Source organism: Trachinotus anak, unplaced genomic scaffold, assembly GCF_046630095.1.
Source record: "Trachinotus anak isolate AG129_WGS33_773 ecotype Australia unplaced genomic scaffold, CSIRO_AGI_Tana_v1 ptg000003l, whole genome shotgun sequence".
Classification (NCBI taxonomy): domain Eukaryota; kingdom Metazoa; phylum Chordata; class Actinopteri; order Carangiformes; family Carangidae; genus Trachinotus; species Trachinotus anak.
The window spans coordinates 19,721,528-19,743,475 of NW_027273854.1; the positions used below are offsets into that span (position 1 = coordinate 19,721,528).

A 21,948-nucleotide genomic window follows, 5' to 3' on the forward strand; every position below is an offset into this window, starting at 1 on the left:
CGGAATGGTTCACGTTGCGCCAAACTGTTGAGGGCTCGCCAAATGCGAGCCCGCGCACTGGACTCACTGGCTCCTGCTCCTGCACAACAGAGATCAGAGAACGGTGGTTGGTTAAAATATGCAGCTCCTCCTGCTCCAGTTTAAAATGCTTTAAAAACGTCGGGATAAAAGCATAGGCTGGTGGCAGGCTAAAAGACACGGGTACTTTAAGATCTGTAGGTAAAATCTTCAATCGTCTGAGGTACGATCCCATCCAGAAACGTGTCATGGCTGTAGTTTTGGGGTTTCCGGATGGGTCTGTGGCTTGTTTGAGGTGTAGTGCGGTGTATCGGCTTCCTAAAAACAAGTACAGGTCAGGCACTCCTTTTCCTCCTTTCTCTTTTGGCCTTTTCATGACCTCCCTCCTCAGTCTCTCCCACTTGGAGCCCCACAGGAAATAAAAGATGGCTCGCTCCAGATCTAAAAGCACTCTCCTAGGTGGGATAAAAACAGAACTGATGAGTAAAAGCAAAGGTAAAATCACCGCTTTGATGATTAAAACCTTTCCTTCAATAGTCAGTCCTCTAAGTCCCCAATATCCTAGTCTTTGTTTTACTTTCCCTACCACGTCTGGCCAATTTGTTGTTCCTTCTCCCTCCCTGTCAAATTTGATCCCCAGTATTTTTTGGTCAGTCTGGGTCACAGTCAAAGGGAGTCCTGTCATCTCAGTCGCTGTCCACGGTCCATAAAATTGGGCTTGGGTCTTGTTTTTGTTCAACTTTGACCCAGAAGCCTGTCCAAACCAGTCAGTCAAGTCCAGCGTCCTGTTGACGGATAAAAGGTCGGTGCATAAAATGTTCACGTCGTCCATGTATAAAATACACTTGGTGTCCAGTCCCCCGCTCCCCGGTACTCCCAACCCATTGATTCGTTGATCCCTTCTCAAGATCTGTGCCAGCGGTTCTATACATGTTATGTATAGGAGGGCAGATAACGGACAACCCTGACGGACACCGCAGTTAATATCGACTGCTTTTGTCAAATGCCCGTTAATCACAAATTTGCTGGTAATGTCCCGATACAGCAATCCCACCCAAGCTAGAAACCTTTCTGGGAACCCCATTTTTTGCAGTACCTTGAAAAGGTACTGGTGCGAGACCCGATCGAAGGCTTTCTCAAAATCTAAATTTAGGACTACTAGCCGGATGTTTCTGTCTCTCGCGTAACAGATGGTGTCTCGGATCAGTACCAGGCTGTCGGTGATCTTCCTCCCTGGGATGGCACAGCCTTGATCCGGGTGAATCACCCCCTTTAAAAACAAGGACATACGTGAGGCTAAAAGTTTGCTAAAAAGTTTACAATCAAGGTTTAAAAGTGCGATAGGTCTCCAGTTCATCAGGTCGGTCTTGTCTTTGTTTTTGTGCAGTAGAGTCACTATCCCTACTCTAAAACTGTCAGGAAGTCGGTCTAGGTGCTCAAAGTCTTTAAAAACATCGATCAAATCAGGTGCTAAAATGTCCCAAAAGGTCAAATAAAATTCCAAGGGAAGTCCATCCTGTCCTGGGGACTTCCCTTTTTTAAAACTTGACAAACATTTATTTAACTCTAGAATGGTAAAATCTTGGGTTAAAAGCACACTGTCTTTTACTTTTTTATCGATGGATTTTAAAACTTCATTCATGGTGTCTATTCTAATGGGCTTTTCTTTATACAATTCTACGTAAAAATTTTCCACAATCTGTTTAATTTCTTCGATATTCTCTGTTATGCACCCGTTTTCCTTTTTTAGTTTTAAAATGGTCCCCCCTTTACTAACAATTTTCTTAAAAAAATACCTGGTGCACTTCTCACCCTCCTCTATTTCCCGTTCCCTGCTCCTTAAAATGACACCCTTGCTTTTAATTTCAGCTAAAACCGACATCTCTGATTTGATTTCTCTAATTTCTTCATTAAAATCCATTCCATTTTGGTTGAGGTTAAAATAGCGCTGTAGTCGCTTCTGCAGTCCCATCATGCGTCTGTTCTCCTTGCCCTTTCTTTTTTTGCCTGCCTGTCTGAAAAAAGTCTGGGTCTTTCCCTTCACCATCTCCCACCAGTGTGCTCGTGTATCGTACATGTCTTGAAGGGTCTGCCACTCTCGGTACTGCTCCCTGTACTGCTGAACTAGATGTTGATCTTCAAGCAGGGAGCAGTTGAGTTTCCACAGACCACTTCCAAAAGTCACACCTGAAGAGAGTGAAAGGGTGCAGGAGAGCATCAGGTGGTCAGAAAAGAAAACAGGGGTCAATCTAGCATCGGTCGGCGGGCAGTCCCGTGTGAAAATAAAATCTATGCGAGAGGCTCTGGTGCCATCACCACTGAACCAGGTGAAGCCCTCCTCTCTGGGATGCATGGTTTTAAAACAGTCTTGTAGTTTAAAATCCCTGCATATGCCCTGTAATAAAACCGATGTTTTGTCAATTTTAAAATCTTCCCCTGTTCTTTTTCTATCTTTTCGACTTAAAATACAGTTAAAATCACCTCCTAAAACTAATGGCACTCTCCCTAGCATGTGGGACTGCAGGTCTTCTAAAAGGTCATACCTGTCATTTTTGTCGTTAAAGCCATAAATATTGAGAAGGTTAAAATCCTGTCCCATAAAGGTCAAGTGTGCTAAAAGTGCCCTACCGTCTCTCACCACAGTGCTACCCTTCACCAGAACCTGAGGGTTTTTTATTAAAATGGCCACTCCATCGTTCTTATTTTGGTTTGATCCGCTCCATATCGATGTCTGTGGCCACATCTCCTCCCACTGTCGGTAGTGTTTTAAAAACGGTATGCCACATTCCTGCATTAAAAACACATCTGACTTTGTAGATTTAAGAAAGGATAAAACACTCTGGGCTCTAACTCTCGACTTCACACTTCTCACATTGATGGTTGAGAAGGTGAGTGTCATGAGTATGATTAAAAACAACAGGTATGAAATTTTAAAAACACTAAATAGAGGTTTAAGATGCTAAAATATCTTTTTTTTTTTTTAAAAAAAGGCAGTTAGACTATTTCTTGTGAACGGGGCTCCTCCTTCACTTCAACAGGTGATGAAGGAGGGAGTTGAGCTCCATTCCCCCGTCGGACTCTGGGGGTTGGCCTTTGACGCAAGGCTGCATTTAGCTTGGAGTCCTTAGGGGTTGATTGTAGAGCTACTGTCAGAAAAGAGACTTCATTTGGTGAATTGGAGGGGAAGACTCTGGGCTCCTCCACAGATGAACTGTCTGAGAGAGTCCCAACTCTTCCCCTCTTCTCTGAGGCTACAGGAGACTCAGAGGACAATTCCGATGCAAGTCTCTTTGTTTGCTGGGCATCGGGGAGGGGGGCATCCTCACTATTTTCAGGTGGTTGAAAATCTTCCATTTCTGAACTAGCTCCGCCCACTTCCTGCATCTCCCCATCCTCCTCTCCACTCTCCATTGATGGGGCTGTTGCAGGCCCCTCCCCCTCTCCCGCCTCACATGATCCCTCCTCTCCAATCACAGTATCTGGCGGGAGATTTGAATTTTCCTGCCCAGCCTCTTCAACCTGCTCTTTTTCTTTTTGTCCTCCATTTTGTTCATTGGCTTTTGCTGCCTTTAGTTTGTTGGCAAACGATTTGGGGCAAGCTCTGAAGAGATGATTTGTTTCTCCACAAAGGTTGCACTTCCTGCCATTGGTGCACTCCTCAAAAGTGTGCCCAATTTCTCTACACTTTCCGCAAAAGGTTTTTGTGCACGCTTCTACCAGGTGCCCATGCTCACCACACTTGCGGCAGAGCTTGGGCTGACCTTGGTAGTGGATGTAGCCCCTGTTTTCACCCAGAACTATCATTGACGGCAGATGTTTCAGGCCTTGGAAGCCCTGGGGGTCCTGCCATTGTTGAATGGGGACCCTCCAAGCGCAATTCCAGATGCCGTCCTCATCTCTCACTTTGGTAGCCTGGCCTTTAACAGTGCAGTATCTCCCCAGCCATATACAAATGTCTTCTGCATTCACTGTCTCATTAAACATTCTGACAATGACTGTTTTCAATGCATTATCAGTCAGTTTTTCAACAACAAATGCAGAAAACTGGGGTTTCACAGACTCAAATCTTGTCCAAAATTCTCTCAAGATAGCCGCAGACTGGAAGCTTACATCAAAACCTTTGTTTAATGGTAGGGTCAAAATACAATTCAAATCGTTTGCTGTGAATTTCAAAGCCTGTTGGATTAGCTTCCTGGAGAAATCTAGCCTTGACATCTCCAGGAGCTTTCCATCCTTTTCTTTAAACTTAAAACGGACGCTGTGGTGCCTCCGCATGTTGGCATGGGTGGCCGACATGGTGGAGGCACCACAAGCTAAAAGGATCTAAAATCAGTAAAAAACTTACAATGGACAAAAAAACAATGAACAATAAATAAGTAAATACAATTAAAAATATAAAAAAGGAAAAAAATCTAAAAACGTACTTACCTTTTCAAGTTTTGGCCTGGACAAGGTGTTGAATCCGGCAGAGCTCAGGTAAGAGATTCTCTGGGCCAATGAATTCCTATTTGTTTAAGATATGCAACTACAGAAAAGTTGCACAACTTTAAACAAGGAATGTAGACAATTTCCTCCCAAGAGCTGGTTTAACTCAGAGCCACAACAGGCAAGAATTTAACCATCAAAAGGAGGCGACCGCAGTCTTAGCCAAAAGGCCGAGAAGCGATGGGCCCAAAGTGTCTGGCGTTCCAGCCAGGCTCTTGGCACAAATCTCGCTGGTCGCGGTTGGCTGCTTTTGACATGAGCGGAGCAATGGCTGCTTTTCACCACCTCCGCCCACCTCCCCATTCCTGACCTCGACAGCTGTTTGACTTTTCACAAACTCAAAGGGCTCAGCCATACGGCAGAGCCTGCCAAAAATAGCTTAAACTCATTGGTGTTCCTCTCCACGGAAGTCTTTAGTAAAAGGCGAAAGACTTGTGCGTGATGAAGAGAAACCAGAGTCAGTACAGGCCTCTCCTCAAGAGCGGCCGAGGACCCCATTGGTCCCAGTCACCGCCCTCACGGTAGCCTTCTCTTAGCTTGCCAAATCCCCGCCCCCTCCCCATGTTGTCACGGGCTCTAGCCAATCGGGCTGTGGAGAAAAGTGTCTGGGCCTCAACATGCAATCCCCACAAATTTCTCAAGTTATCAGGCGCTTGCAGGCCCCCGGGGACCAAAATACAGGGAAAATGCGGGGTTGATTGGAGGCTAGCAGCCCTTCCAGGGCGCGTGAGGGATATCAGCTGTGGGGCAGGTTGACTCACCTTCCTCCAGCCACTGCCAGAGGGGCATTTGAAACTGTACGTTTGCGTCATTGTTTGCTTGCTTGCTTGCTTGCTTGCTTTTCCACACGGCCAGAGAAGGGTGCACCGTTCCCGGCGGCACTGCAATGCCAGGTCGATGCGTGGAGTGAACGGAGCAAGCCCCTTTTTCAGCTCCCAGTTCTAAAAATCCGTTTAATATGTTTGTCCTCGGGTAGAGGACATATCAGATATTAAACTGATAAGAACAGATTTTTTTTTTTTTTCTTTCGAAAAGATTTATTGACACTCATTTCAAGTTTTTTTCAAAGAAGGTTTACATCTTGAGATACAAAGGGTACATTATAATCACAACAATTTGATAAATAGTTGTAAAACCATTGTTTGTTTTTTTTTAAAACATTAAAAACAAATATTTCAAGGGGTTTTACATGTTGTCAAACATAAAATCCATCTCACAAATGAAAACCATGGAGTGTCCCAAATCTTTAAAAGGGAGTGCATTGGTTTAAAACTTCTCTTCTTTCTAATTTTGTGCAGGAGCAGAGTGAGTCCCTACCCAGGGTCACTCATTCCGCTCCCCCAAACATTTGGTCTCTCGGGATCCTGTCGTGGTGCTCAGAGGAGATCCTCACCCTGTTGCTCCTTCCCACCTGCCTCACCCGGAGAGCCAGGCCGCCGCTGCTTTGACCTTTTCATGTGTGGCTCCGGCTCCTTCGTCCGAATGGGCACAGAGGCGATGCTTCTTTGTGGCTGTGTCCTAGGCCTGCCGCCTACAGCCATCCGGATCACAGCCACGGGGGGGATCTGCATGTGCTTCCTTACCAGCAAGTTTCTGGAGGTCCATATGGCGTCTTTGATGGCGGCTAGGGTGAGCCACATCTGGGCAAAGTCATCTTTCTTCAGTGTTTTTTGGCTCACCCCATACAGCACCAGTTGTGCTGTAAGGACCTCCCTTGCTGGCAAGTACGGGAATTGCAAGGAGCCGGCCATTGCCCACTGGTCTACGGCAGCGCTGCACTCCCAGAGCAAATGCCTCACCGACTCTGGCGCGCCACAACCGGGTCGGGGGCAGGTTGAGCGTGTTGACATGCCCCGGGAGTGCATGACGGACCTGACTGGGAGAATCTCATGAGCCACCATCCATGACAGGTCCCGGAGTCTGTTTGGAAGAGCGGAATGGTTCACGTTGCGCCAAACTGTTGAGGGCTCGCCAAATGCGAGCCCGCGCACTGGACTCACTGGCTCCTGCTCCTGCACAACAGAGATCAGAGAACGGTGGTTGGTTAAAATATGCAGCTCCTCCTGCTCCAGTTTAAAATGCTTTAAAAACGTCAGGATAAAAGCATAGGCTGGTGGCAGGCTAAAAGACACGGGTACTTTAAGATCTGTAGGTAAAATCTTCAATCGTCTGAGGTACGATCCCATCCAGAAACGTGTCATGGCTGTAGTTTTGGGGTTTCCGGATGGGTCTGTGGCTTGTTTGAGGTGTAGTGCGGTGTATCGGCTTCCTAAAAACAAGTACAGGTCAGGCACTCCTTTTCCTCCTTTCTCTTTTGGCCTTTTCATGACCTCCCTCCTCAGTCTCTCCCACTTGGAGCCCCACAGGAAATAAAAGATGGCTCGCTCCAGATCTAAAAGCACTCTCCTAGGTGGGATAAAAACAGAACTGATGAGTAAAAGCAAAGGTAAAATCACCGCTTTGATGATTAAAACCTTTCCTTCAATAGTCAGTCCTCTAAGTCCCCAATATCCTAGTCTTTGTTTTACTTTCCCTACCACGTCTGGCCAATTTGTTGTTCCTTCTCCCTCCCTGTCAAATTTGATCCCCAGTATTTTTTGGTCAGTCTGGGTCACAGTCAAAGGGAGTCCTATCATCTCAGTCGCTGTCCACGGTCCATAAAATTGGGCTTGGGTCTTGTTTTTGTTCAACTTTGACCCAGAAGCCTGTCCAAACCAGTCAGTCAAGTCCAGCGTCCTGTTGACGGATAAAAGGTCGGTGCATAAAATGTTCACGTCGTCCATGTATAAAATACACTTGGTGTCCAGTCCCCCGCTCCCCGGTACTCCCAACCCATTGATTCGTTGATCCCTTCTCAAGATCTGTGCCAGCGGTTCTATACATGTTATGTATAGGAGGGCAGATAACGGACAACCCTGACGGACACCGCAGTTAATATCGACTGCTTTTGTCAAATGCCCGTTAATCACAAATTTGCTGGTAATGTCCCGATACAGCAATCCCACCCAAGCTAGAAACCTTTCTGGGAACCCCATTTTTTGCAGTACCTTGAAAAGGTACTGGTGCGAGACCCGATCGAAGGCTTTCTCAAAATCTAAATTTAGGACTACTAGCCGGATGTTTCTGTCTCTCGCGTAACAGATGGTGTCTCGGATCAGTACCAGGCTGTCGGTGATCTTCCTCCCTGGGATGGCACAGCCTTGATCCGGGTGAATCACCCCCTTTAAAAACAAGGACATACGTGAGGCTAAAAGTTTGCTAAAAAGTTTACAATCAAGGTTTAAAAGTGCGATAGGTCTCCAGTTCATCAGGTCGGTCTTGTCTTTGTTTTTGTGCAGTAGAGTCACTATCCCTACTCTAAAACTGTCAGGAAGTCGGTCTAGGTGCTCAAAGTCTTTAAAAACATCGATCAAATCAGGTGCTAAAATGTCCCAAAAGGTCAAATAAAATTCCAAGGGAAGTCCATCCTGTCCTGGGGACTTCCCTTTTTTAAAACTTGACAAACATTTATTTAACTCTAGAATGGTAAAATCTTGGGTTAAAAGCACACTGTCTTTTACTTTTTTATCGATGGATTTTAAAACTTCATTCATGGTGTCTATTCTAATGGGCTTTTCTTTATACAATTCTACGTAAAAATTTTCCACAATCTGTTTAATTTCTTCGATATTCTCTGTTATGCACCCGTTTTCCTTTTTTAGTTTTAAAATGGTCCCCCCTTTACTAACAATTTTCTTAAAAAAATACCTGGTGCACTTCTCACCCTCCTCTATTTCCCGTTCCCTGCTCCTTAAAATGACACCCTTGCTTTTAATTTCAGCTAAAACCGACATCTCTGATTTGATTTCTGTAATTTCTTCATTAAAATCCATTCCATTTTGGTTGAGGTTAAAATAGCGCTGTAGTCGCTTCTGCAGTCCCATCATGCGTCTGTTCTCCTTGCCCTTTCTTTTTTTGCCTGCCTGTCTGAAAAAAGTCTGGGTCTTTCCCTTCACCATCTCCCACCAGTGTGCTCGTGTATCGTACATGTCTTGAAGGGTCTGCCACTCTCGGTACTGCTCCCTGTACTGCTGAACTAGATGTTGATCTTCAAGCAGGGAGCAGTTGAGTTTCCACAGACCACTTCCAAAAGTCACACCTGAAGAGAGTGAAAGGGTGCAGGAGAGCATCAGGTGGTCAGAAAAGAAAACAGGGGTCAATCTAGCATCGGTCGGCGGGCAGTCCCGTGTGAAAATAAAATCTATGCGAGAGGCTCTGGTGCCATCACCACTGAACCAGGTGAAGCCCTCCTCTCTGGGATGCATGGTTTTAAAACAGTCTTGTAGTTTAAAATCCCTGCATATGCCCTGTAATAAAACCGATGTTTTGTCAATTTTAAAATCTTCCCCTGTTCTTTTTCTATCTTTTCGACTTAAAATACAGTTAAAATCACCTCCTAAAACTAATGGCACTCTCCCTAGCATGTGGGACTGCAGGTCTTCTAAAAGGTCATACCTGTCATTTTTGTCGTTAAAGCCATAAATATTGAGAAGGTTAAAATCCTGTCCCATAAAGGTCAAGTGTGCTAAAAGTGCCCTACCGTCTCTCACCACAGTGCTACCCTTCACCAGAACCTGAGGGTTTTTTATTAAAATGGCCACTCCATCGTTCTTATTTTGGTTTGATCCGCTCCATATCGATGTCTGTGGCCACATCTCCTCCCACTGTCGGTAGTGTTTTAAAAACGGTATGCCACATTCCTGCATTAAAAACACATCTGACTTTGTAGATTTAAGAAAGGATAAAACACTCTGGGCTCTAACTCTCGACTTCACACTTCTCACATTGATGGTTGAGAAGGTGAGTGTCATGAGTATGATTAAAAACAACAGGTATGAAATTTTAAAAACACTAAATAGAGGTTTAAGATGCTAAAATATCTTTTTTTTTTCAAAAAAAAGGCAGTTAGACTATTTCTTGTGAACGGGGCTCCTCCTTCACTTCAACAGGTGATGAAGGAGGGAGTTGAGCTCCATTCCCCCGTCGGACTCTGGGGGTTGGCCTTTGACGCAAGGCTGCATTTAGCTTGGAGTCCTTAGGGGTTGATTGTAGAGCTACTGTCAGAAAAGAGACTTCATTTGGTGAATTGGAGGGGAAGACTCTGGGCTCCTCCACAGATGAACTGTCTGAGAGAGTCCCAACTCTTCCCCTCTTCTCTGAGGCTACAGGAGACTCAGAGGACAATTCCGATGCAAGTCTCTTTGTTTGCTGGGCATCGGGGAGGGGGGCATCCTCACTATTTTCAGGTGGTTGAAAATCTTCCATTTCTGAACTAGCTCCGCCCACTTCCTGCATCTCCCCATCCTCCTCTCCACTCTCCATTGATGGGGCTGTTGCAGGCCCCTCCCCCTCTCCCGCCTCACATGATCCCTCCTCTCCAATCACAGTATCTGGCGGGAGATTTGAATTTTCCTGCCCAGCCTCTTCAACCTGCTCTTTTTCTTTTTGTCCTCCATTTTGTTCATTGGCTTTTGCTGCCTTTAGTTTGTTGGCAAACGATTTGGGGCAAGCTCTGAAGAGATGATTTGTTTCTCCACAAAGGTTGCACTTCCTGCCATTGGTGCACTCCTCAAAAGTGTGCCCAATTTCTCTACACTTTCCGCAAAAGGTTTTTGTGCACGCTTCTACCAGGTGCCCATGCTCACCACACTTGCGGCAGAGCTTGGGCTGACCTTGGTAGTGGATGTAGCCCCTGTTTTCACCCAGAACTATCATTGACGGCAGATGTTTCAGGCCTTGGAAGCCCTGGGGGTCCTGCCATTGTTGAATGGGGACCCTCCAAGCGCAATTCCAGATGCCGTCCTCATCTCTCACTTTGGTAGCCTGGCCTTTAACAGTGCAGTATCTCCCCAGCCATATACAAATGTCTTCTGCATTCACTGTCTCATTAAACATTCTGACAATGACTGTTTTCAATGCATTATCAGTCAGTTTTTCAACAACAAATGCAGAAAACTGGGGTTTCACAGACTCAAATCTTGTCCAAAATTCTCTCAAGATAGCCGCAGACTGGAAGCTTACATCAAAACCTTTGTTTAATGGTAGGGTCAAAATACAATTCAAATCGTTTGCTGTGAATTTCAAAGCCTGTTGGATTAGCTTCCTGGAGAAATCTAGCCTTGACATCTCCAGGAGCTTTCCATCCTTTTCTTTAAACTTAAAACGGACGCTGTGGTGCCTCCGCATGTTGGCATGGGTGGCCGACATGGTGGAGGCACCACAAGCTAAAAGGATCTAAAATCAGTAAAAAACTTACAATGGACAAAAAAACAATGAACAATAAATAAGTAAATACAATTAAAAATATAAAAAAGGAAAAAAATCTAAAAACGTACTTACCTTTTCAAGTTTTGGCCTGGACAAGGTGTTGAATCCGGCAGAGCTCAGGTAAGAGATTCTCTGGGCCAATGAATTCCTATTTGTTTAAGATATGCAACTACAGAAAAGTTGCACAACTTTAAACAAGGAATGTAGACAATTTCCTCCCAAGAGCTGGTTTAACTCAGAGCCACAACAGGCAAGAATTTAACCATCAAAAAGAGGCGACCGCAGTCTTAGCCAAAAGGCCGAGAAGCGATGGGCCCAAAGTGTCTGGCGTTCCAGCCAGGCTCTTGGCACAAATCTCGCTGGTCGCGGTTGGCTGCTTTTGACATGAGCGGAGCAATGGCTGCTTTTCACCACCTCCGCCCACCTCCCCATTCCTGACCTCGACAGCTGTTTGACTTTTCACAAACTCAAAGGGCTCAGCCATACGGCAGAGCCTGCCAAAAATAGCTTAAACTCATTGGTGTTCCTCTCCGCGGAAGTCTTTAGTAAAAGGCGAAAGACTTGTGCGTGATGAAGAGAAACCAGAGTCAGTACAGGCCTCTCCTCAAGAGCGGCCGAGGACCCCATTGGTCCCAGTCACCGCCCTCACGGTAGCCTTCTCTTAGCTTGCCAAATCCCCGCCCCCTCCCCATGTTGTCACGGGCTCTAGCCAATCGGGCTGTGGAGAAAAGTGTCTGGGCCTCAACATGCAATCCCCACAAATTTCTCAAGTTATCAGGCGCTTGCAGGCCCCCGGGGACCAAAATACAGGGAAAATGCGGGGTTGATTGGAGGCTAGCAGTCCTTCCAGGGCGCGTGAGGGATATCAGCTGTGGGGCAGGTTGACTCACCTTCCTCCAGCCACTGCCAGAGGGGCATTTGAAACTGTACGTTTGCGTCATTGTTTGCTTGCTTGCTTGCTTGCTTGCTTTTCCACACGGCCAGAGAAGGGTGCACCGTTCCCGGCGGCACTGCAATGCCAGGTCGATGCGTGGAGTGAACGGGGCAAGCCCCTTTTTCAGCTCCCAGTTCTAAAAATCCGTTTAATATGTTTGTCCTCGGGTAGAGGACATATCAGATATTAAACTGATAAGAACAGATACTACACTTGATCTTAGCCAAAAGGCCGAGAAGCGATGGGCCCAAAGTGTCTGGCGTTCCAGCCAGGCTCTTGGCACAAATCTCGCTGGTCGCGGTTGGCTGCTTTTGACATGAGCGGAGCAATGGCTGCTTTTCACCACCTCCGCCCACCTCCCCATTCCTGACCTCGACAGCTGTTTGACTTTTCACAAACTCAAAGGGCTCAGCCATACGGCAGAGCCTGCCAAAAATAGCTTAAACTCATTGGTGTTCCTCTCCACGGAAGTCTTTAGTAAAAGGCGAAAGACTTGTGCGTGATGAAGAAAAACCAGAGTCAGTACAGGCCTCTCCTCAAGAGCGGCCGAGGACCCCATTGGTCCCAGTCACCGCCCTCACGGTAGCCTTCTCTTAGCTTGCCAAATCCCCGCCCCCTCCCCATGTTGTCACGGGCTCTAGCCAATCGGGCTGTGGAGAAAAGTGTCTGGGCCTCAACATGCAATCCCCACAAATTTCTCAAGTTATCAGGCGCTTGCAGGCCCCCGGGGACCAAAATACAGGGAAAATGCGGGGTTGATTGGAGGCTAGCAGCCCTTCCAGGGCGCGTGAGGGATATCAGCTGTGGGGCAGGTTGACTCACCTTCCTCCAGCCACTGCCAGAGGGGCATTTGAAACTGTACGTTTGCGTCATTGTTTGCTTGCTTGCTTGCTTGCTTTTCCACACGGCCAGAGAAGGGTGCACCGTTCCCGGCGGCACTGCAATGCCAGGTCGATGCGTGGAGTGAACGGAGCAAGCCCCTTTTTCAGCTCCCAGTTCTAAAAATCCGTTTAATATGTTTGTCCTTGGGTAGAGGACATATCAGATATTAAACTGATAAGAACAGATACTACACTTGATCTTAGCCAAAAGGCCGAGAAGCGATGGGCCCAAAGTGTCTGGCGTTCCAGCCAGGCTCTTGGCACAAATCTCGCTGGTCGCGGTTGGCTGCTTTTGACATGAGCGGAGCAATGGCTGCTTTTCACCACCTCCGCCCACCTCCCCATTCCTGACCTCGACAGCTGTTTGACTTTTCACAAACTCAAAGGGCTCAGCCATACGGCAGAGCCTGCCAAAAATAGCTTAAACTCATTGGTGTTCCTCTCCACGGAAGTCTTTAGTAAAAGGCGAAAGACTTGTGCGTGATGAAGAGAAACCAGAGTCAGTACAGGCCTCTCCTCAAGAGCGGCCGAGGACCCCATTGGTCCCAGTCACCGCCCTCACGGTAGCCTTCTCTTAGCTTGCCAAATCCCCGCCCCCTCCCCATGTTGTCACGGGCTCTAGCCAATCGGGCTGTGGAGAAAAGTGTCTGGGCCTCAACATGCAATCCCCACAAATTTCTCAAGTTATCAGGCGCTTGCAGGCCCCCGGGGACCAAAATACAGGGAAAATGCGGGGTTGATTGGAGGCTAGCAGCCCTTCCAGGGCGCGTGAGGGATATCAGCTGTGGGGCAGGTTGACTCACCTTCCTCCAGCCACTGCCAGAGGGGCATTTGAAACTGTACGTTTGCGTCATTGTTTGCTTGCTTGTTTGCTTGCTTGCTTTTCCACACGGCCAGAGAAGGGTGCACCGTTCCCGGCGGCACTGCAATGCCAGGTCGATGCGTGGAGTGAACGGAGCAAGCCCCTTTTTCAGCTCCCAGTTCTAAAAATCCGTTTAATATGTTTGTCCTCGGGTAGAGGACATATCAGATATTAAACTGATAAGAACAGATTTTTTTCTTTCGAAAAGATTTATTGACACTCATTTCAAGTTTTTTCAAAGGTTTACATCTTGAGATACAAAGGGTACATTATAATCACAACAATATGATAAATAGTTGTAAAACCATTGTTTGTTTGTTTTTTTTTTTTAAAACATTAAAAACAAATATTTCAAGGGGTTTTACATGTTGTCAAACATAAAATCCATCTCACAAATGAAAACCATGGAGTGTCCCAAATCTTTAAAAGGGAGTGCATTGGTTTAAAACTTCTCTTCTTTCTAATTTTGTGCAGGAGCAGAGTGAGTCCCTACCCAGGGTCACTCATTCCGCTCCCCCAAACATTTGGTCTCTCGGGATCCTGTCGTGGTGCTCAGAGGAGATCCTCACCCTGTTGCTCCTTCCCACCTGCCTCACCCGGAGAGCCAGGCCGCCGCTGCTTTGACCTTTTCATGTGTGGCTCCGGCTCCTTCGTCCGAATGGGCACAGAGGCGATGCTTCTTTGTGGCTGTGTCCTAGGCCTGCCGCCTACAGCCATCCGGATCACAGCCACGGGGGGGATCTGCATGTGCTTCCTTACCAGCAAGTTTCTGGAGGTCCATATGGCGTCTTTGATGGCGGCTAGGGTGAGCCACATCTGGGCAAAGTCATCGTTCTTCAGTGTTTTTTGGCTCACCCCATACAGCACCAGTTGTGCTGTAAGGACCTCCCTTGCTGGCAAGTACGGGAATTGCAAGGAGCCGGCCATTGCCCACTGGTCTACGGCAGCGCTGCACTCCCAGAGCAAATGCCTCACCGACTCTGGCGCGCCACAACCGGGTCGGGGGCAGGTTGAGCGTGTTGACATGCCCCGGGAGTGCATGACGGACCTGACTGGGAGAATCTCATGAGCCACCATCCATGACAGGTCCCGGAGTCTGTTTGGAAGAGCGGAATGGTTCACGTTGCGCCAAACTGTTGAGGGCTCGCCAAATGCGAGCCCGCGCACTGGACTCACTGGCTCCTGCTCCTGCACAACAGAGATCAGAGAACGGTGGTTGGTTAAAATATGCAGCTCCTCCTGCTCCAGTTTAAAATGCTTTAAAAACGTCGGGATAAAAGCATAGGCTGGTGGCAGGCTAAAAGACACGGGTACTTTAAGATCTGTAGGTAAAATCTTCAATCGTCTGAGGTACGATCCCATCCAGAAACGTGTCATGGCTGTAGTTTTGGGGTTTCCGGATGGGTCTGTGGCTTGTTTGAGGTGTAGTGCGGTGTATCGGCTTCCTAAAAACAAGTACAGGTCAGGCACTCCTTTTCCTCCTTTCTCTTTTGGCCTTTTCATGACCTCCCTCCTCAGTCTCTCCCACTTGGAGCCCCACAGGAAATAAAAGATGGCTCGCTCCAGATCTAAAAGCACTCTCCTAGGTGGGATAAAAACAGAACTGATGAGTAAAAGCAAAGGTAAAATCACCGCTTTGATGATTAAAACCTTTCCTTCAATAGTCAGTCCTCTAAGTCCCCAATATCCTAGTCTTTGTTTTACTTTCCCTACCACGTCTGGCCAATTTGTTGTTCCTTCTCCCTCCCTGTCAAATTTGATCCCCAGTATTTTTTGGTCAGTCTGGGTCACAGTCAAAGGGAGTCCTGTCATCTCAGTCGCTGTCCACGGTCCATAAAATTGGGCTTGGGTCTTGTTTTTGTTCAACTTTGACCCAGAAGCCTGTCCAAACCAGTCAGTCAAGTCCAGCGTCCTGTTGACGGATAAAAGGTCGGTGCATAAAATGTTCACGTCGTCCATGTATAAAATACACTTGGTGTCCAGTCCCCCGCTCCCCGGTACTCCCAACCCATTGATTCGTTGATCCCTTCTCAAGATCTGTGCCAGCGGTTCTATACATGTTATGTATAGGAGGGCAGATAACGGACAACCCTGACGGACACCGCAGTTAATATCGACTGCTTTTGTCAAATGCCCGTTAATCACAAATTTGCTGGTAATGTCCCGATACAGCAATCCCACCCAAGCTAGAAACCTTTCTGGGAACCCCATTTTTTGCAGTACCTTGAAAAGGTACTGGTGCGAGACCCGATCGAAGGCTTTCTCAAAATCTAAATTTAGGACTACTAGCCGGATGTTTCTGTCTCTCGCGTAACAGATGGTGTCTCGGATCAGTACCAGGCTGTCGGTGATCTTCCTCCCTGGGATGGCACAGCCTTGATCCGGGTGAATCACCCCCTTTAAAAACAAGGACATACGTGAGGCTAAAAGTTTGCTAAAAAGTTTACAATCAAGGTTTAAAAGTGCGATAGGTCTCCAGTTCATCAGGTCGGTCTTGTCTTTGTTTTTGTGCAGTAGAGTCACTATCCCTACTCTAAAACTGTCAGGAAGTCGGTCTAGGTGCTCAAAGTCTTTAAAAACATCGATCAAATCAGGTGCTAAAATGTCCCAAAAGGTCAAATAAAATTCCAAGGGAAGTCCATCCTGTCCTGGGGACTTCCCTTTTTTAAAACTTGACAAACATTTATTTAACTCTAGAATGGTAAAATCTTGGGTTAAAAGCACACTGTCTTTTACTTTTTTATCGATGGATTTTAAAACTTCATTCATGGTGTCTATTCTAATGGGCTTTTCTTTATACAATTCTACGTAAAAATTTTCCACAATCTGTTTAATTTCTTCGATATTCTCTGTTATGCACCCGTTTTCCTTTTTTAGTTTTAAAATGGTCCCCCCTTTACTAACAATTTTCTTAAAAAAATACCTGGTGCACTTCTCACCCTCCTCTATTTCCCGTTCCCTGCTCCTTAAAATGACACCCTTGCTTTTAATTTCAGCTAAAACCGACATCTCTGATTTGATTTCTGTAATTTCTTCATTAAAATCCATTCCATTTTGGTTGAGGTTAAAATAGCGCTGTAGTCGCTTCTGCAGTCCCATCATGCGTCTGTTCTCCTTGCCCTTTCTTTTTTTGCCTGCCTGTCTGAAAAAAGTCTGGGTCTTTCCCTTCACCATCTCCCACCAGTGTGCTCGTGTATCGTACATGTCTTGAAGGGTCTGCCACTCTCGGTACTGCTCCCTGTACTGCTGAACTAGATGTTGATCTTCAAGCAGGGAGCAGTTGAGTTTCCACAGACCACTTCCAAAAGTCACACCTGAAGAGAGTGAAAGGGTGCAGGAGAGCATCAGGTGGTCAGAAAAGAAAACAGGGGTCAATCTAGCATCGGTCGGCGGGCAGTCCCGTGTGAAAATAAAATCTATGCGAGAGGCTCTGGTGCCATCACCACTGAACCAGGTGAAGCCCTCCTCTCTGGGATGCATGGTTTTAAAACAGTCTTGTAGTTTAAAATCCCTGCATATGCCCTGTAATAAAACCGATGTTTTGTCAATTTTAAAATCTTCCCCTGTTCTTTTTCTATCTTTTCGACTTAAAATACAGTTAAAATCACCTCCTAAAACTAATGGCACTCTCCCTAGCATGTGGGACTGCAGGTCTTCTAAAAGGTCATACCTGTCATTTTTGTCGTTAAAGCCATAAATATTGAGAAGGTTAAAATCCTGTCCCATAAAGGTCAAGTGTGCTAAAAGTGCCCTACCGTCTCTCACCACAGTGCTACCCTTCACCAGAACCTGAGGGTTTTTTATTAAAATGGCCACTCCATCGTTCTTATTTTGGTTTGATCCGCTCCATATCGATGTCTGTGGCCACATCTCCTCCCACTGTCGGTAGTGTTTTAAAAACGGTATGCCACATTCCTGCATTAAAAACACATCTGACTTTGTAGATTTAAGAAAGGATAAAACACTCTGGGCTCTAACTCTCGACTTCACACTTCTCACATTGATGGTTGAGAAGGTGAGTGTCATGAGTATGATTAAAAACAACAGGTATGAAATTTTAAAAACACTAAATAGAGGTTTAAGATGCTAAAATATCTTTTTTTTTTCAAAAAAAAGGCAGTTAGACTATTTCTTGTGAACGGGGCTCCTCCTTCACTTCAACAGGTGATGAAGGAGGGAGTTGAGCTCCATTCCCCCGTCGGACTCTGGGGGTTGGCCTTTGACGCAAGGCTGCATTTAGCTTGGAGTCCTTAGGGGTTGATTGTAGAGCTACTGTCAGAAAAGAGACTTCATTTGGTGAATTGGAGGGGAAGACTCTGGGCTCCTCCACAGATGAACTGTCTGAGAGAGTCCCAACTCTTCCCCTCTTCTCTGAGGCTACAGGAGACTCAGAGGACAATTCCGATGCAAGTCTCTTTGTTTGCTGGGCATCGGGGAGGGGGGCATCCTCACTATTTTCAGGTGGTTGAAAATCTTCCATTTCTGAACTAGCTCCGCCCACTTCCTGCATCTCCCCATCCTCCTCTCCACTCTCCATTGATGGGGCTGTTGCAGGCCCCTCCCCCTCTCCCGCCTCACATGATCCCTCCTCTCCAATCACAGTATCTGGCGGGAGATTTGAATTTTCCTGCCCAGCCTCTTCAACCTGCTCTTTTTCTTTTTGTCCTCCATTTTGTTCATTGGCTTTTGCTGCCTTTAGTTTGTTGGCAAACGATTTGGGGCAAGCTCTGAAGAGATGATTTGTTTCTCCACAAAGGTTGCACTTCCTGCCATTGGTGCACTCCTCAAAAGTGTGCCCAATTTCTCTACACTTTCCGCAAAAGGTTTTTGTGCACGCTTCTACCAGGTGCCCATGCTCACCACACTTGCGGCAGAGCTTGGGCTGACCTTGGTAGTGGATGTAGCCCCTGTTTTCACCCAGAACTATCATTGACGGCAGATGTTTCAGGCCTTGGAAGCCCTGGGGGTCCTGCCATTGTTGAATGGGGACCCTCCAAGCGCAATTCCAGATGCCGTCCTCATCTCTCACTTTGGTAGCCTGGCCTTTAACAGTGCAGTATCTCCCCAGCCATATACAAATGTCTTCTGCATTCACTGTCTCATTAAACATTCTGACAATGACTGTTTTCAATGCATTATCAGTCAGTTTTTCAACAACAAATGCAGAAAACTGGGGTTTCACAGACTCAAATCTTGTCCAAAATTCTCTCAAGATAGCCGCAGACTGGAAGCTTACATCAAAACCTTTGTTTAATGGTAGGGTCAAAATACAATTCAAATCGTTTGCTGTGAATTTCAAAGCCTGTTGGATTAGCTTCCTGGAGAAATCTAGCCTTGACATCTCCAGGAGCTTTCCATCCTTTTCTTTAAACTTAAAACGGACGCTGTGGTGCCTCCGCATGTTGGCATGGGTGGCCGACATGGTGGAGGCACCACAAGCTAAAAGGATCTAAAATCAGTAAAAAACTTACAATGGACAAAAAAACAATGAACAATAAATAAGTAAATACAATTAAAAATATAAAAAAGGAAAAAAATCTAAAAACGTACTTACTTTTTCAAGTTTTGGCCTGGACAAGGTGTTGAATCCGGCAGAGCTCAGGTAAGAGATTCTCTGGGCCAATGAATTCCTATTTGTTTAAGATATGCAACTACAGAAAAGTTGCACAACTTTAAACAAGGAATGTAGACAATTTCCTCCCAAGAGCTGGTTTAACTCAGAGCCACAACAGGCAAGAATTTAACCATCAAAAGGAGGCGACCGCAGTCTTAGCTGCTGTTCTCTGATAAGAACAGATACTACACTTGATCTTAGCCAAAAGGCCGAGAAGCGATGGGCCCAAAGTGTCTGGCGTTCCAGCCAGGCTCTTGGCACAAATCTCGCTGGTCGCGGTTGGCTGCTTTTGACATGAGCGGAGCAATGGCTGCTTTTCACCACCTCCGCCCACCTCCCCATTCCTGACCTCGACAGCTGTTTGACTTTTCACAAACTCAAAGGGCTCAGCCATACGGCAGAGCCTGCCAAAAATAGCTTAAACTCATTGGTGTTCCTCTCCACGGAAGTCTTTAGTAAAAGGCGAAAGACTTGTGCGTGATGAAGAGAAACCAGAGTCAGTACAGGCCTCTCCTCAAGAGCGGCCGAGGACCCCATTGGTCCCAGTCACCGCCCTCACGGTAGCCTTCTCTTAGCTTGCCAAATCCCCGCCCCCTCCCCATGTTGTCACGGGCTCTAGCCAATCGGGCTGTGGAGAAAAGTGTCTGGGCCTCAACATGCAATCCCCACAAATTTCTCAAGTTATCAGGCGCTTGCAGGCCCCCGGGGACCAAAATACAGGGAAAATGCGGGGTTGATTGGAGGCTAGCAGCCCTTCCAGGGCGCGTGAGGGATATCAGCTGTGGGGCAGGTTGACTCACCTTCCTCCAGCCACTGCCAGAGGGGCATTTGAAACTGTACGTTTGCGTCATTGTTTGCTTGCTTGCTTGCTTGCTTGCTTTTCCACACGGCCAGAGAAGGGTGCACCGTTCCCGGCGGCACTGCAATGCCAGGTCGATGCGTGGAGTGAACGGGGCAAGCCCCTTTTTCAGCTCCCAGTTCTAAAAATCCGTTTAATATGTTTGTCCTCGGGTAGAGGACATATCAGATATTAAACTGATAAGAACAGATACTACACTTGATCTTAGCCAAAAGGCCGAGAAGCGATGGGCCCAAAGTGTCTGGCGTTCCAGCCAGGCTCTTGGCACAAATCTCGCTGGTCGCGGTTGGCTGCTTTTGACATGAGCGGAGCAATGGCTGCTTTTCACCACCTCCGCCCACCTCCCCATTCCTGACCTCGACAGCTGTTTGACTTTTCACAAACTCAAAGGGCTCAGCCATACGGCAGAGCCTGCCAAAAATAGCTTAAACTCATTGGTGTTCCTCTCCACGGAAGTCTTTAGTAAAAGGCGAAAGACTTGTGCGTGATGAAGAGAAACCAGAGTCAGTACAGGCCTCTCCTCAAGAGCGGCCGAGGACCCCATTGGTCCCAGTCACCGCCCTCACGGTAGCCTTCTCTTAGCTTGCCAAATCCCCGCCCCCTCCCCATGTTGTCACGGGCTCTAGCCAATCGGGCTGTGGAGAAAAGTGTCTGGGCCTCAACATGCAATCCCCACAAATTTCTCAAGTTATCAGGCGCTTGCAGGCCCCCGGGGACCAAAATACAGGGAAAATGCGGGGTTGATTGGAGGCTAGCAGCCCTTCCAGGGCGCGTGAGGGATATCAGCTGTGGGGCAGGTTGACTCACCTTCCTCCAGCCACTGCCAGAGGGGCATTTGAAACTGTACGTTTGCGTCATTGTTTGCTTGCTTGCTTGCTTGCTTGCTTTTCCACACGGCCAGAGAAGGGTGCACCGTTCCCGGCGGCACTGCAATGCCAGGTCGATGCGTGGAGTGAACGGGGCAAGCCCCTTTTTCAGCTCCCAGTTCTAAAAATCCGTTTAATATGTTTGTCCTCGGGTAGAGGACATATCAGATATTAAACTGATAAGAACAGATACTACACTTGATCTTAGCCAAAAGGCCGAGAAGCGATGGGCCCAAAGTGTCTGGCGTTCCAGCCAGGCTCTTGGCACAAATCTCGCTGGTCGCGGTTGGCTGCTTTTGACATGAGCGGAGCAATGGCTGCTTTTCACCACCTCCGCCCACCTCCCCATTCCTGACCTCGACAGCTGTTTGACTTTTCACAAACTCAAAGGGCTCAGCCATACGGCAGAGCCTGCCAAAAATAGCTTAAACTCATTGGTGTTCCTCTCCACGGAAGTCTTTAGTAAAAGGCGAAAGACTTGTGCGTGATGAAGAGAAACCAGAGTCAGTACAGGCCTCTCCTCAAGAGCGGCCGAGGACCCCATTGGTCCCAGTCACCGCCCTCACGGTAGCCTTCTCTTAGCTTGCCAAATCCCCGCCCCCTCCCCATGTTGTCACGGGCTCTAGCCAATCGGGCTGTGGAGAAAAGTGTCTGGGCCTCAACATGCAATCCCCACAAATTTCTCAAGTTATCAGGCGCTTGCAGGCCCCCGGGGACCAAAATACAGGGAAAATGCGGGGTTGATTGGAGGCTAGCAGCCCTTCCAGGGCGCGTGAGGGATATCAGCTGTGGGGCAGGTTGACTCACCTTCCTCCAGCCACTGCCAGAGGGGCATTTGAAACTGTACGTTTGCGTCATTGCTTGCTTGTTTGCTTGCTTGCTTGCTTGCTTTTCCACACGGCCAGAGAAGGGTGCACCGTTCCCGGCGGCACTGCAATGCCAGGTCGATGCGTGGAGTGAACGGAGCAAGCCCCTTTTTCAGCTCCCAGTTCTAAAAATCCGTTTAATATGTTTGTCCTCGGGTAGAGGACATATCAGATATTAAACTGATAAGAACAGATTTTTTCTTTCGAAAAGATTTATTGACACTCATTTCAAGTTTTTTCAAAGAAGGTTTACATCT

General features: G+C 47.1%; 12 non-coding genes and 3 pseudogenes across 12 annotated transcripts; all 15 read right to left on the reverse strand.

Moving 5' to 3' along the window:
* Positions 1-4,849: 4,849 nt before the first annotated feature.
* LOC139618852 (U5 spliceosomal RNA) lies at positions 4,850-4,964 on the reverse strand. The gene has a single exon (XR_011689860.1). It is a non-coding gene; the product is annotated as a U5 spliceosomal RNA (small nuclear RNA).
* Positions 4,965-5,359: 395 nt separating this feature from the next.
* Positions 5,360-5,542, reverse strand: LOC139619694 (U2 spliceosomal RNA). The gene has a single exon (XR_011690657.1). It is a non-coding gene; the product is annotated as a U2 spliceosomal RNA (small nuclear RNA).
* A 5,742-nt stretch (positions 5,543-11,284) lies between these two features.
* Positions 11,285-11,399, reverse strand: LOC139619364 (U5 spliceosomal RNA). Its single transcript, XR_011690363.1, has one exon. It is a non-coding gene; the product is annotated as a U5 spliceosomal RNA (small nuclear RNA).
* Positions 11,400-11,794: 395 nt separating this feature from the next.
* LOC139619523 (U2 spliceosomal RNA) lies at positions 11,795-11,986 on the reverse strand. The gene has a single exon (XR_011690516.1). It is a non-coding gene; the product is annotated as a U2 spliceosomal RNA (small nuclear RNA).
* A 164-nt stretch (positions 11,987-12,150) lies between these two features.
* On the reverse strand, positions 12,151-12,265 carry LOC139619310 (U5 spliceosomal RNA). The gene has a single exon (XR_011690312.1). It is a non-coding gene; the product is annotated as a U5 spliceosomal RNA (small nuclear RNA).
* Positions 12,266-12,656: 391 nt separating this feature from the next.
* Positions 12,657-12,848, reverse strand: LOC139619616 (U2 spliceosomal RNA). Its single transcript, XR_011690608.1, has one exon. It is a non-coding gene; the product is annotated as a U2 spliceosomal RNA (small nuclear RNA).
* Positions 12,849-13,012: 164 nt separating this feature from the next.
* LOC139618853 (U5 spliceosomal RNA) lies at positions 13,013-13,127 on the reverse strand. The gene has a single exon (XR_011689861.1). It is a non-coding gene; the product is annotated as a U5 spliceosomal RNA (small nuclear RNA).
* A 395-nt stretch (positions 13,128-13,522) lies between these two features.
* Positions 13,523-13,698, reverse strand: LOC139619751 (U2 spliceosomal RNA; annotated as a pseudogene).
* A 5,409-nt stretch (positions 13,699-19,107) lies between these two features.
* Positions 19,108-19,321, reverse strand: LOC139618724 (U2 spliceosomal RNA; annotated as a pseudogene).
* Positions 19,322-19,485: 164 nt separating this feature from the next.
* On the reverse strand, positions 19,486-19,600 carry LOC139618854 (U5 spliceosomal RNA). Its single transcript, XR_011689862.1, has one exon. It is a non-coding gene; the product is annotated as a U5 spliceosomal RNA (small nuclear RNA).
* A 395-nt stretch (positions 19,601-19,995) lies between these two features.
* Positions 19,996-20,187, reverse strand: LOC139619534 (U2 spliceosomal RNA). The gene has a single exon (XR_011690527.1). It is a non-coding gene; the product is annotated as a U2 spliceosomal RNA (small nuclear RNA).
* Positions 20,188-20,351: 164 nt separating this feature from the next.
* On the reverse strand, positions 20,352-20,466 carry LOC139618856 (U5 spliceosomal RNA). The gene has a single exon (XR_011689863.1). It is a non-coding gene; the product is annotated as a U5 spliceosomal RNA (small nuclear RNA).
* Positions 20,467-20,861: 395 nt separating this feature from the next.
* LOC139619545 (U2 spliceosomal RNA) lies at positions 20,862-21,053 on the reverse strand. Its single transcript, XR_011690538.1, has one exon. It is a non-coding gene; the product is annotated as a U2 spliceosomal RNA (small nuclear RNA).
* A 164-nt stretch (positions 21,054-21,217) lies between these two features.
* On the reverse strand, positions 21,218-21,332 carry LOC139618857 (U5 spliceosomal RNA). The gene has a single exon (XR_011689864.1). It is a non-coding gene; the product is annotated as a U5 spliceosomal RNA (small nuclear RNA).
* Positions 21,333-21,731: 399 nt separating this feature from the next.
* LOC139619778 (U2 spliceosomal RNA) lies at positions 21,732-21,906 on the reverse strand (annotated as a pseudogene).
* Between the last annotated feature and the right edge of the window lie 42 nt (positions 21,907-21,948).